Source organism: Heterocephalus glaber, unplaced genomic scaffold (genome assembly GCF_053883595.1).
Source record: "Heterocephalus glaber isolate CG9 unplaced genomic scaffold, H.glaber_assembly_v1.0 deba00000901, whole genome shotgun sequence".
NCBI classification, from domain to species: domain Eukaryota; kingdom Metazoa; phylum Chordata; class Mammalia; order Rodentia; family Bathyergidae; genus Heterocephalus; species Heterocephalus glaber.
This window is the reverse complement of record NW_028258171.1, coordinates 2474817-2488384: the sequence shown is the minus strand read 5'-3', so window position 1 is coordinate 2488384 and position 13568 is coordinate 2474817. Positions and strand designations below refer to the sequence as shown.

The 13568-nt window shown below is 38.7% G+C and overlaps 1 long non-coding RNA gene and 1 pseudogene across 2 annotated transcripts in view; one reads left to right on the top strand and one right to left on the bottom strand.

Moving 5' to 3' along the window:
- Nucleotides 1-13568, bottom strand: part of LOC110345463 (uncharacterized) — a 345632-nt gene that overhangs the window by 290170 nt on the left and 41894 nt on the right. The window lies entirely within an intron of this gene.
- Nucleotides 8666-10243, top strand: LOC101722969 (thiamine transporter 2-like; annotated as a pseudogene).

The window sequence follows — 13568 nt, the reverse complement described above, 5'->3', positions numbered from 1 at the left end:
CCACGGCAATAAGACAAGAGAAAGAAATAAAAGAAATAAAGATAGGAAATGAAGAAGTCAAATTGTCATTATTTGCAGATGACATGACACTCCATATAGAAGACCCCACGAACTCCACCAAAATCTTCTAGACTTAATAACCAAATTCAGTCAAGTAGCTGGTTACAAAGTCAACACACAAAAAGCAATAGCTTTCCTCTACACAAATGGCAGACTCACTGAGAGAGAAATAGGGCAAATAATTCCTTTCACAATAACATCCAAAAAACTGAAATACCTAGGAATCACCCTAATGAAAGAAATCAAAGACCTCTTCTCTGAAAACTATGGCACTCTGAAAAGAGAGATTGAAGATGATATCAGAAAATGGACAGACATCCCCTGCTCCTGGGTAGGAAGGATTAATATAGTGAAAATGGCCATACTTCCAAAACTGCTATATAGATTCAATGCAATTCCAATTGAGATCCCAGCAGCATACTTCATGGACCTTGAGAAAACAATCCAAAAATTCATTTGGAACAAGAAGAGACCTAGAATAGCAAAAGCAATTCTACGTAACAGAGACATGGCAGGGGGTATCACAATCCTCAACCTGCAACTCTACTACAAACCTACTGTGATAAAAATAGCATGGTACTGGCAAAGAAACAGACCTGAGGACTAATGGAACAGATTAGAAGATGCAGAAACAACTCCAGACACACTCAGACATCTCATCTTCGATAAAGGAGCCAAACACCCTCACTGGAGGAAAGATAGCCTCTTTAATCAATGGTGCTGGAAAAATTGGGCTTCAACTTGCCAAAGATTAAAACTAGACCTGTATCTCTCACCATCCACTAAACTAAAATCAAAATGGATTAAAGATCTAAATATTAAAATAGAAACTCTGAACCAGTTGGAACAGAGGTTAGGTAGAACCCTTGAAGACATCGGTATAGGAAAAGATTTTATGAACAAAACCTCAGTTGCCCGCGAACTAGCACAAACAATCAATAAGTGGAATCTCTTCTTATTAAAAGGCTTCTGCACAGCAAGAGAAACCACCAGCAGTGTGAAGAGACAATCCACAATGTGGGAAAAAATCTTCACCTGCTCTTCCTCAGACAAAGGTCTACTATCTCGAATCTGTAAAGAACTTAAAAAGATCAGACCTCCCAAATTTAAAGACCCAATCCAAAAATGGGCATCTGAAATGAACAGACATTTCTCAGATAAAGAAGTAGAAATAACAAATAAATACATGAAAAAATGTTCAACATCACTGGTCATTCGAGAGATGCAAATGAAAACAACACTGAGATTCCACTTCACTCCAGAAAGAATGGCTGCTATCATGAAATCAACCAATAACAAATGCTGGCGGGGCTATGGGGAAAGAGGAACCCTGCTCCACTGCTGGTGGGAGTGTAGACTGGTGCAACCACTGTGGAAATCAGTATGGAGATACCTCAAAGAACTAGGACTGGAAGTCCCATTTGACCCCAATATTCCGTTGCTCGAGATCTTTTGCAAAGAATTAAAAGAATCATACCACAGTGATACATGTGCACCCATGTTCATAGCAGCACAGTTTGTAATAGCTAAAACTTGGAAACAGCCCAAATGCCCATCAACTGGAGACTGGATAAAGAAAATGTGGTTTATTTATAAAATGGAGTACTACTCAGCCATAAAAAAATGAGAAATTAGAGACATTTATAGCTAAGTGGATGCACATTGAGGCAATACTCTTAAGTGAAATAAATAGGACACACGTGTATAAATATGAAATAGCTTCTCTGGCGTGAGAAACTGAAAGTGTAAGTAAGGACTAAATGTATAATAGGTAATGTGAAATAGGAAGAAAAGGGGCAAAGGGGAAGGAAGTGGGAGGGCTAGAGGAAAGGATAGAAGGGAATGGGATTAATATGAGAAAATGGAAAAATAGGAACAAAATCTTTGTAAATAGGGAGGAATGGAGGGGTTGAAGGGAGGGCTGGGCAAAGGTGAAAAATAAGAACCAAGAGAGATTATGTAAAGGTGCAAATTTCCAATGATGAATGTCATTATATTGTATACCTAAAATGTACCAATGATTAGAATGAATAATCGATAATGCAAAATAGGAAGAAAAGGTCCAAAGGGGTAGGGGTAGTGGGAGGGGTAGGGGAAAGGAAAGAAGGGAAAGGAAAAATGATGAGAAATGGAAATAAAGTCTTTGTAAATAGGGAAGTGTGGAGGGGGTGAAGGGAGGGCTAGGAATGGGGAAAAAGTAAGAACCAAGATGCATTATGTAAATGTACAAGTTCCCAATGAGAAATGTAATTGTGTTGTATACCTACAATGTACCAATAAAAGAATTTAATACAAAAAAAAAGAATATAAGTAACAAGCTTTTCATTTATAGATATGCCTTACATAATGAAAATTAGATCAAGACTTTGGAAATAGTACAGTTTTAATTAGTGAAAACCACCCATCTGTTTTCAGACCAAAATTTCATTCTTAAAAAGATATTGCTAGGGCCGGGGATTTAGCTCACTGGCTCTGCTGCCTGTCTTGCAAGCACAGGGTCCTGAGTTCGATCCCCAGTATAAAAAAAAAGTAGTAAATGTCTAGTTTGTATGTAACAGAATGGGGAGGAAAGAAAAATATACTTTAAAACAGAAAGACTTTAGCAGAACTAAATCAATTCATATCAAAACTAAATGAGAAGGGAGTAAGTCTAAATCATTTGTATAAGTCATAGAAAATCACAAAAATCATATAAAGTTGTGTGGTGAATAAAAACGAAGTCATTAGCAACTAAAATGTTTTCTTACAGTCCTAGTTCATACATTGTTCTTTATGTCTCTTATGGCATAAAAATAGTTATACATTATAAAAAGGAAAAAGAAAGGAAACAGATTCAAAATAAATAATTTAAGTAAAGGGGGGAAGTAGTCAGTAAGCCTTATCTATTTTTTTCTGATATCTAGACTTCAAAGCAATTTAATTCTTTTAAATATGCTCTAAATGCAAAAGGCAAAGGTAGAGTTATATTTTATATAAATTTTCAGAGGTAGTGGAGACTGTGGATAAGAAAGCAGGGACCATAAGAGTGATCCAAGGAAGGAGAAAAACCCTAACATTGAAAGGGGAGAGGCTTGGTTACAGGAGGGATTCCAAACATCCAAGAGAAAGAAGACTTTTTAAATGTGCACGAGAGAGCAAGTGATCCATTTAGAGCAATTTGATATGAGAAATCTTCAGCCCAGAGCTACTAACTTTGAAGAGGAAGAATGGAGGACAGAAGCCAAAGAACACAGCTGGTCTACAGAAGCTGGGAAAGGCGCAAGGAAACTACTTCTCTCTTGAGCCCCCAGAAAAGAACACAGTCCTCAGAGCACTTGGATTTTAGCTCAGTGAGACCCACTCAGACTCTTGACCTCCAGAAGCATAAGATAATAAATTTAGGTTTTTGGCACTAAGTTTAAAGTAATTTTTTACAGAAGCAATAGAAAAGATGGAATGTAGAAATTTACACAGAAACTTTGAATGAGAAGTGTTCCCAAGAAGCAATAAGGGATTAATTCAAACCATCACTGCACAAAGCAAAGAAGTTTAGGAAATGGTGGGAAAATGACAAAAGCAAAGAAATTCCTGGCCATCAAATGAACTTCCACCTGCAATAAGAAATAATCACAATTAAAGGGAATACAGACTATAGTACCACTACAGTTGGAAAAGAACACCCCAAAGTCTTCAAGTTAAAGACTTGGTCCCTGGGTGGTACCACTGGACAGTGAAAGGACCCTCAGAAGGTGGGACCTGTGAGTGGTCCTGGGGACTAAGGGCACACTCACAAAAGGGATGTGGCACCCTGGCACATTCTCTGTTCTGGGCTCCCTGGCTCAGGAAGTGAGTGGTTTGCTCTGCCTCATGCTCTATCCAAGGGCCACTTGATCTTGGACTGAAACCTGTAGAACCCTGAGCCAAAATAAACCTTTTCTCTTATAAGGTAATTGCATCAGGTACTTTGTTATAGGAACAGAAATCTGATTAACACCACCACTGAGGCAAAATTCTTCAGGGTAAAGAAGTAAAGTGGGAGATAGGGAACAATATGCTTCACGTGGCCCACCTCAGCAAATGTTTTGTGATACATTACTCTTGGACAACTAGTAAAGCAAAGAGTATATAAGAAGTAAAATTAGAAGCAGATAACAAAAAGAAAACAAGAAAGCAAAATAAAAAGAGAATGCCTAGGTCATTAAGTTAAAAAAAAATAATAATACTCAGCATCCAAAAAAGAGCCAAGTAAAATTGAAAGTACAGACAAGTCAAATCAATAACATCTGGATTAGGTAGTGAAGCTCAGCCAGTCCCAGCACCCAGAAGGAAGCTCCCTGCCTCCATCCCAGGCTCCTAGGGCAGTGAAGCTCAGCCGGTCCCAGCACCTGGAAGGAAGCTCCCCTGCTGCCATCCCAAGCTCCTAGGGCAGAGAAGATGAGCTGCCTGGGTGCCAGAAGCACCCCCTGCCATGGAAATGAGAAGACACATAAACAAGCCTCAAAAACAATTTCCATATCACCTACAGCAACCCCAAAGGGAAACAAGATGGAACACTCTGATACTCAAACACCTGGACTCTCTGAACTGGCAACAAAAGAGGATCTGGGAAAAATGAAATCAGAAATAATTACTCAGATAACAGCAGAGATTTTGCTCATGGTGCAAGAAATGATTAATAAATTTAGAGAGGACACAGATTAAAAAAATAGAGGATCTGAGGAACATGATGGAATCCCAACATAGGAAACAAATGGAATCCATAAAACAGATACAAACAGATTTCCAAGAGATTAAAAACTCCATCAAAAGTCTGTGCAGCAGAATGAACCAATGTGTGGATAGAATTTCACATATAGAAGATAAGATTGCAATTAGTGAGGAGGAAAAGAAAAATTGTTTTAAAATTGTAAGGGAACACGAGAAATCAATCCAGCAGCTGCTAGATGATGCAAAGAAGAATAACATAAGACTGATTGGAGTCAATGAAGAAAGAGGAGAGAATGCAGATGACATAAAAAAACTCTTCACAGAAGTGATGGCAGAAAACTTCCCAAGGAGGGGAAAAGAACTTGACATACAGATAAGGGAAGCATATAGGACTCCAGCTAGCCTTGATGAAAAAAAACTACACATATGCATATAATAGTTAGGATTCCAGAAATCCAACAGAAGAACAAAATTCTACAAGCAGTCAGAGAAAAGAAACAAATCACATACAAAGGAAAGCCCATCAGAAACACAGCAGACTTCTCAATGCAAACCCTCAAGGCAAGAAGATCTTGGAGTGATGTATTTCAAGGCCTAAAGGAAAACAGCCTCCAACTCAGATTGATGTACCCTGCAAAACTATCTTTCAAAATTGATGGAGAAATAAGATGCTTTCATGATAAAAAGCACCTCAGGAACTTCATGAATACCAAACCGGCACTCTAAAAGATTTTAGACAATACCCTAGGAAAAGACAATGAGGATCACAACCCCAGGAAACCCAGCAGAATGAATCCATTGGGCATGACAAATTAAACACAAAGGGGGAGAATCCAACAAAAAAAAAAAAAGTCATGACAAGGCTTTTAAAACTTTTAACTTCATCTCCCTAATGAGTGTATAATTCAATCTTGATATTGTACTGATTAGTATTTTTCTGATTCTAGAATTGCACACCATTCCTTGTGCTATACTGGCTATTTATCATCTTCTTATGTCTACTTTTTAATTGGGTTGTCTATTAACGAGCTCTAAGAATTCTTTATAAATTCTGCTCATAGGTTATATGCATTGTAAATATGGTCTGTTTAAGGACTACTTTTCATTTTAATGATGTCATTTAAAGTTCTAAATTTTGATGGAATCTCATTTATCAATTTTTTTTCTTTTATACATCATGGTTTTTGTATCCTAGGTAGTTCTTGCCTACCCTGAATTCATAAATATTTTTCCTTATAATTTCTTCTTAAAGTTTTATACTTTTAGGCTTTCTTATTTCTTATTTCTTATTTAGGTTCATAGATCCCTTCAAGTTATTTTCATGTATGAAAAAAAGGGTTGAGGTTAATTTTTTATATACGGATACCAGGTGTTTTAGTGGCGTTTGCTGAAGACACTCTCTCTTCCTCGGCTCTTGAATCGAGTTTATATTCTATATAATGCTAATGTTAAATAATCTTTCAAAACTCAGTGGACCATATATGTGTGGTTCTATTTCTAGATTCTCTGTTTTATTCCAATGATCTATATGTCTTTCCTCACACCAACACTGCCTTGATTACTGTAGCTTTAGAAGAAGTCTTAAAATTAGGTACTAAATGTCTTCCAACACTGTTTTTTTGTTTTGTTTTTTTTTTACTTTTCTAGGTCCTTGGTACTCCTACATAACTTTTAAATTTCAACATCCAGTTCTTCATTTATAACAACTATATACACAGATCTGAATTTTTATATATACCTTGTGTTTTCTAATCCTGCTAAATTCAAGTACAAGTTCTAGGGGCTCCTAGAGATTTCTTAGTATTTTCTCTGTGGATGATCATTTCATCTACATATAAAGATTTTGCTTCTGCCGTGCCAATCCGATCCTAGTTTTGTCATTTTATTGTCAGACTATTTTGGTTTATACCTATGTTTCAAAGTCTAATGGACAGATGAAGAGTAGACATATATGCCCTTGTTCCCCACTTTAGGGAGAAAGCATTGTATCATCTCCATTCATAGAAGGAGTTTTTGTTGGAAGTATGGAGTACATGTCTTTGATCTGTTGAGAAAGTTCTGTTCTACTTCTAGTCTCCTGATAGCTTTTACCATGAACAGCTGTAGAATTTAGTCCAATACTCTTTCTCCAACTAGTGACAGGGTCATATGGCTTTCTCCTTTCCTCTGTTAAAATGATGACTTTTGGGGGTGGATCTTCCAATGCTGAACCAACACTGCCATCCCTATAACAAAACCACTTTCTACATCCTGCCAGATCTGACTTCCAATAGTTTGTTTTGTTAAACAAATTTCTATCTATGTTCATACTTTTTTCTTCTATTATCTTTATCCAGTTTTAGGATTAGCACAATGTTGAGTTCCTAAAATGAGGGGAGAAATGTTCCTTCTTTTTTCTGCTTTAAATGTTTGCTATAATTTATCAGTTAAAATGTATATGAGCCTGCTGTTGTCATATAGGTAAGTTTTCAAGCTAGGAATATACTTTCTTTAATAGGTGCTATTCAAATTTTATATTTCCTCCAGAGTTAATTTCATTAATTTGTCTTCCAAGGTACTTCTTAGAAGTTGTCCAATTTATTTCAAAACAGATTTTTGTAATATGCTTTCTATAACCTTTTAAATTCTGTAAAATCTGTGGTAATGTCTCCTAGATCTTGATATTGTAATTTAAAAAATGTATAACTGATATTGTGTAACAGGAAGAAAAGGTCTAAAAGAGCAGGGGAATTGGGAGGGGTAGGGGAAGGGAAAAAAGGGAAAGGAAAAAATATGAGAAGAGGAAAAAAATAGAAACAAGGTCATTGCAAATAGGGAAGGGTGGAGTGGGTGAAGGGAGGGCAAGGGAAGGGAAAAATAATAAGAACCAAGAGACTCATGAAATGGTACAAGATCCCAATGATGAATGTAACTGTATTTTATACCTAAAATGTACCAATAAAGTTAATGGGGAAAAAATTTTAAAAAATAAATTAAATAAAGTAACATCTAGATTAGCATGTAATTCTACATTATTTAAAAGATAAGACATTACATATTCTATATTTTCTCAGAAACTATACAATTTTTTAATGCCAGATGATTAAATGTAGGTTTTTCTTATATTTCGTAGAGTCACATATGATATAATGTAAAAGTCTGAGTCATTGTTGATAAGAAAATAAAAACAATCTTTAGGAATATGACTTTCCTCAGTTGGATATGGACTTTGAACCTCTAACTACTATGCTTAATAAAAAGGCCTTGCCTAAGATATTTTATGGTCTCAAAAAGTCAGCCAATTAATGTTTGTAGAGTTCTAAGTATTACTTTTCTTTATTTCTCACTCCAAATGCATTAGCTGATATCTGATGATAAAGAGTAAATTCCAGAGGAAATATTAAATTAGTATGCTGACAGGTTTACAGTGCTGTTTTAACAAAAAGTTCAAAATGTAATATGGGAAACTGTTTGCAAACTGTCCTCCCATTCTAGCTCCATTGATGAAAGTAACTTTAAGGTCATGTAGTAAATAAAAGTGTGTTCCCATCAATTCCATTTGTGTAAAGGCTTGGAGAGTACAATAGTACCTCAGTTCACAAACACTTTTGTTTGGGCTGGGGATTTAGCTCAGTGGTTCTGGTGCCTGCCTCACAAGCTCAAGAGCTAGCAAGGTCCTGAGTTCGATCCCCAGCACTGAAAAAAAAAAAGGAACCTGGATCCCGGCTGCCTTTGCCTCCTGAGCACTAGGATTACAGGGTCCATGTGCATGCTGCAGCTGAGTCAGGAAGTACTCTTTGGTCAGCTATGTCCTGCCACGTCCACTAAGGATCCAGACAGAGCTGAGGAAGACCTCAAGGTTCACCTTCTCCATCTGCAGTCAGGCTGAGGTCTCCCTCTGCCATGGGTCTCCTAGACACACATTCCACCCCACCAAGCTATGGATTGTTTTAGAACTTCACCAAGCAATTCCTGGATTTTTCCCACTGTGATCCTCTGCTTATTTGGATTTTTCTCCCTGATGAGACCATCAGAACCATTCTTTATCCCATATTTATCTGGACCAGGTCAAAACCTGACCAGCACAGAGATCACAAACGAGATCCTTCCGGTGTGGACGTACTCCTACCTGGCACTGCTGCTCCCCATGTTTGTCTTCAACGACTACATCCTCTACAAGCCAGTCATCATCCTAAAAGGCATTAGCTTCATCATGACCTGGCTGCTGCTCTTGTTTGGCCAAGGAGTAAGAGCCATGCAGGCTGTCGAGTTCGTCTTTAGGATGGTCTCCGCCACCAAGATGGCCTACTACGCCTACATATACAGTGCGGTCAGCCTTGAGCACTACCAGAGTGAGCAGCTACTGTCGGAGCATCATGCTGGTGGCCTACACTGCAGCCTCGGTGCCGGTCCAACTCTTGGTATCCCTGGCAAACCTGTCATACTTTTACCTCAACGTCCTGTCCTTGATCCCTCTCTGTGGCCTTCCTTTTCTCACTTTTTCTACCAGTGCCTAAAAAGAGCATATTTTTCCAGGCAAAACCCAGCAAAGAAGTTCCTTCAAAGCCAGCAGGAATGGATGCTGCCCTTGGGGAGGCTCAAGAGAATCACGAAATAGTTCAGCAGAAATCTTCAGCATTTCCGGTAATCTGGAACGCAGCCAGCTAAGCTGGGCAGCCAGAAGACTGAAAATGTGATTTTGAAGAATTTTGTGCAGAGGTTCCAAGATATGAAGGAGTGCTACTCCTTAAAGCATCTTTTTTACTGGTCCCTGTGGTGGGCTTTTTCCATGGCAGGTTTATTTTGGGGGGGGGGGGAGTACCAGGGATCGAACTCAGGTCCTTGCGCTTGAGCAGCAGGCAGCGAAACCACTGAGCTAAATCCCTGGCCCTCCACGGCAGATTTTAATCAAGTTTTGAATTATATTCAAATCCTATGGGATTACAAGGCACCATCCCAAGATTCTTCCATCTATAATGGGGCAGTAGAAGCTATCACATTTGGAGGGGCTCTAGCTGCCTTTGCAGTGGGCCATGTGAAAGTTGACCCGGACCTTCTGGGAGAGCTGGCCCTGGTGATCTTTTCTGTCGTCAGTGCTGGCTCCCTGTTTCTCATGCATTACACACTCAGCATCTGGATGAGCTATGCTGACTATCTGATATTCAGGTCCAGCTACATGCTTCTTATAACCAAAGCAGTATTTCAGATTGCAGTGAATCTGAGTGTGGAACGCTATGCCCTGGTGTTCGGAATAAACACTTTTATTGTCTTGGTGATTCAGACCATCATGACTGTGATGGTAGGAGATCCCAGAGGGCTCAACTTGGCAATCAGCATTCAGGTTTTAGTTTACAGGAGTTATTTTGCTGTCTTTGCTGGAATTTTCCTAATGAGAAGCATATACATTCTCTACTCGCTCAAATGCCAAAAGAAAGTTCAGAGACTCCTTACAATGCAGAGTCCAGCTAAGTCACATGCAGAGGAGCCAGTTAATACCATCCTATCAATGAAGCTCTAACCTTATTACATCAACACAGTGGTTTTCAAAATCAGAGACTAAAATGGCAGGATTTTGAAATACGTTGACATGTTCTGCAAGCTGGATTCCAATGAACCTTCCTAAAAGCACAGCAGATCTCAGCTTTAGACCACATGTCTATGTGCCCAGCTGAATTGCATGCAGTTGGCAGGGCCCATCACAGTTAAAGAACCTACATTGGGATCCCACACCCATAGAAAACTAGTTCTGATCACTTCTAAGAACGTACAAATGCCACGAAAACAAATCAGGAAAAAACACCAGCCACGCTGATGGACTGCTGCCCACTAGTGAATGGAAATCCTAACTGGACTGACCCTCTGTTTGGCCTAGATGCTTCTGTGATTGAAGGAGGCAACACAAGGGACATTTATGCCATTTTTCCTCCCCTCCTACAAGTATGTTTCTGTGTTAACTTACAATTCTCTGAAAGAATCACAAACTTTGATCCCATTTTTAAGAGCTCTTTCTCAACCTTGTAAACATTGCATTATTCACCAGCTATGGTTTGATACTATCACTATTTTTATCTTTTTAAGATTATTTTTCATTTCATGCTCTTCTGAGCTTGGTGTTGAAACTACCGCAGGAATAGCTGCCAAGCGTTACCATGTGTCACAGATAATAATGACCTAGAAGAGGCATTGTTAACCAGGTAGGTATGTTAATGCTCTATCAGTGTGATGTCTAAAGTAGAACACTACAAGAAATTCCCAGAGGTTTCTAGCAGTATTTATAAATGAGGGAACAGTTGGAGGAATTAAACACCTAATTTTTGTTCATTTATTTTTTACTTTTTTTTTTTTTGGTGCTAGAGATTAAACCCAAGGCCTCATGCATGCTACCACAGAACTACACCCCTAGTTCCCTAAATCCTAATTTTCCTTCTGGTGCTGAGGATCAGGCCTAGAATCTCACACACAGTTGACAAGCACTCAACCACTGAGCTGCATTCTCAGCCCAACACTTAATTTTTAAATGACAGAGATTGTGCTAAATAAAATGTATCAAAAATTTTTTTAAAAAGAAAAAAAAATGCTTTTATTTGCAAACAGTTTGGTTGCCAAACAGAAGTGTTTGCAAAATTTTGTTTTGTTTGCAAACTCTGCAGTGGGTAACAAACATAATCATGGCCATCTTTCTCAAAAGAACACGATGTGGCCATCTTTTCCAGAATCATACAATGAATTAAGCTTGTGAACTGAAGTACTACTGTAATGCCTAAAGCATGCATTGATCTAGTTATACACCCATACACACATATGTGTGGGTGAGTGTGTTGAAAGATGGAGCTATCAAAATATTTTCTACGCAGTTCTTCTTTATTGTTTACCATTGTTTTTCCTCCCAAAATTGCTTCTTTAGTTTCTGCATTATTACTGACAGTGTTTAAGAGGATGTTCACTAAGATGTGACTTAACAACAACTCACAGAATCACAGTAACAACCACAGTAATACTAGGAGATACAGATAAGAATGAGTTTGTAATTATGAAATCCCTGCATCTCAAAAAAAAAAAAAAAAAAAAAAACGGAAAGGCCCTTACTTTGGGAGGCTGAGGCTAGAGGATTTCAAGTTCAGGTCCCCCCCCCGGGCAACTCAGTGAGATCCTGCCTCAAAATAAAGGGCTGCAGATGTGGTAGAGCAGCACCTCTGAGTTCAATTCCCAGTACCAACCTCCACCCCCACCAAAAAAAGTTTCTGAACCGAGAGCCAAAGTAAATCAGAAAATCCCAGTGCCATGTTCCTGACAAGTTGCTCTCCGGAGTCCTGCTGAACATCTTCAGTGAGGCAGAGCTCCCCATCTCTCAAGCAGCTACAGTTCTCCTGTTCCAGCTTCCTCCCATATTCTCATTCTGTTTTCTAGGTGCTTAAACCCATATTTTCCATTTTCCACATTAACCCCTAAAATAACAGTTATACCAACTGTCATATCCCCTTGCTCAGTCATGTCCTCCTCTACAAAGCCAAGAAGTATAAGCTCAGCATTTGTATGCCTTCTATTATCCTTGTCGCTCTTAGTAAACTGCTGATTATTTACTACAATAATTTTGAAATACTTAGTATACTTTTTTCAGCACTGGGCATTGAGTCCTGGGTCCTTGCACCGAGCTACATCTCAAGCCCCTTTTAAAATTTTTTATTGAGACAGAGTCTCATTAATTCACCATGTTGGCCAGACTGGGTTCTAACTTACTATCTTCCAGCCTTAGCCTCCCAGAGAACTGAGATTACCACCATGCCCTACTAATAATTTTTGGTATATTCATCAAATGTGTGCTAATGTCTACTAGCTTCCAGGCAAGAGAGAGAGACAAATTCCCTGTCACAAAGCTTAAATACTAATGAATCAGAAAGTGAACAAATAAGTAAATGAACAAAATTTAAAATAGTGAAAACTTACACAGTAGGATGATGATTTTTAGACTAAGATCTGAAAAATACAAAAGAACTTGGAATGCAAAGAACCAGGGAAAGGAACTCAAGAGTAGCAAATAAAAGGCAAATGAAAAACTTGGCCCCTCCAAAACTTGGTCCCCCAGGTCGGTACCAGAAAGCATTAATCAGAGAAAAGTTAAAGTAGCAGAAACAGAAACTACAGAATCAGACAGGGTCTAAGACCATGGTTTGGAATTTCAATTTCATTCTAAATGCAATAGTGCTCTATGTAAGAATTTAAGCAGGAAAGGTACAGAATTGATTTGATATTTAGAAATGACAGGGGTGGGCCTTGTAAAGAATGCATGAGGGTGGGACAAGAGTAGAAACGGAGGAAAAAAAAAAAAAAAAAAACATGAGGCTGTTGATGTGAGACATGAGGGAGACATAGCTAAACATGGCCACAGTAGAAACTGGGATATACGGAAACATTGGAAGCATATGCCTGTAGAAAGTACAACAGAAGTTTCTGAAAGCCAACATGGACAGTCAGGGGAGGTGAAGAGTATACAATGTCTCCTGGGTTTCTCTCCACAGGCACTCTAGATGGCAGTGCTGTTTCTGAGATGGGAGAGACCAGGTGAGAAGATCAGACATCTAGGAGAATGTGGTGCAAGTCTGGGCTCAGAGAAGAGGACTGGCCAGACGCATGGTACTTATCAGTGTTAGGTGTGTAAAACATTGTGGCAATGAATAAGACAATCTAAAGGTTGAGCTTGGAGAGAAGGATAGGAAAGCTCAAGTCCTCAAGACCTCTAACAACTCATGCAGGGAGAGAGAAGAAGCATCAGCCAGTGAGGAGCAGCAGAATGAAAAGAGTCCTGCAAGAAGGAAGGAGGGTCAGCTTGGTCAATGATTTTTGAG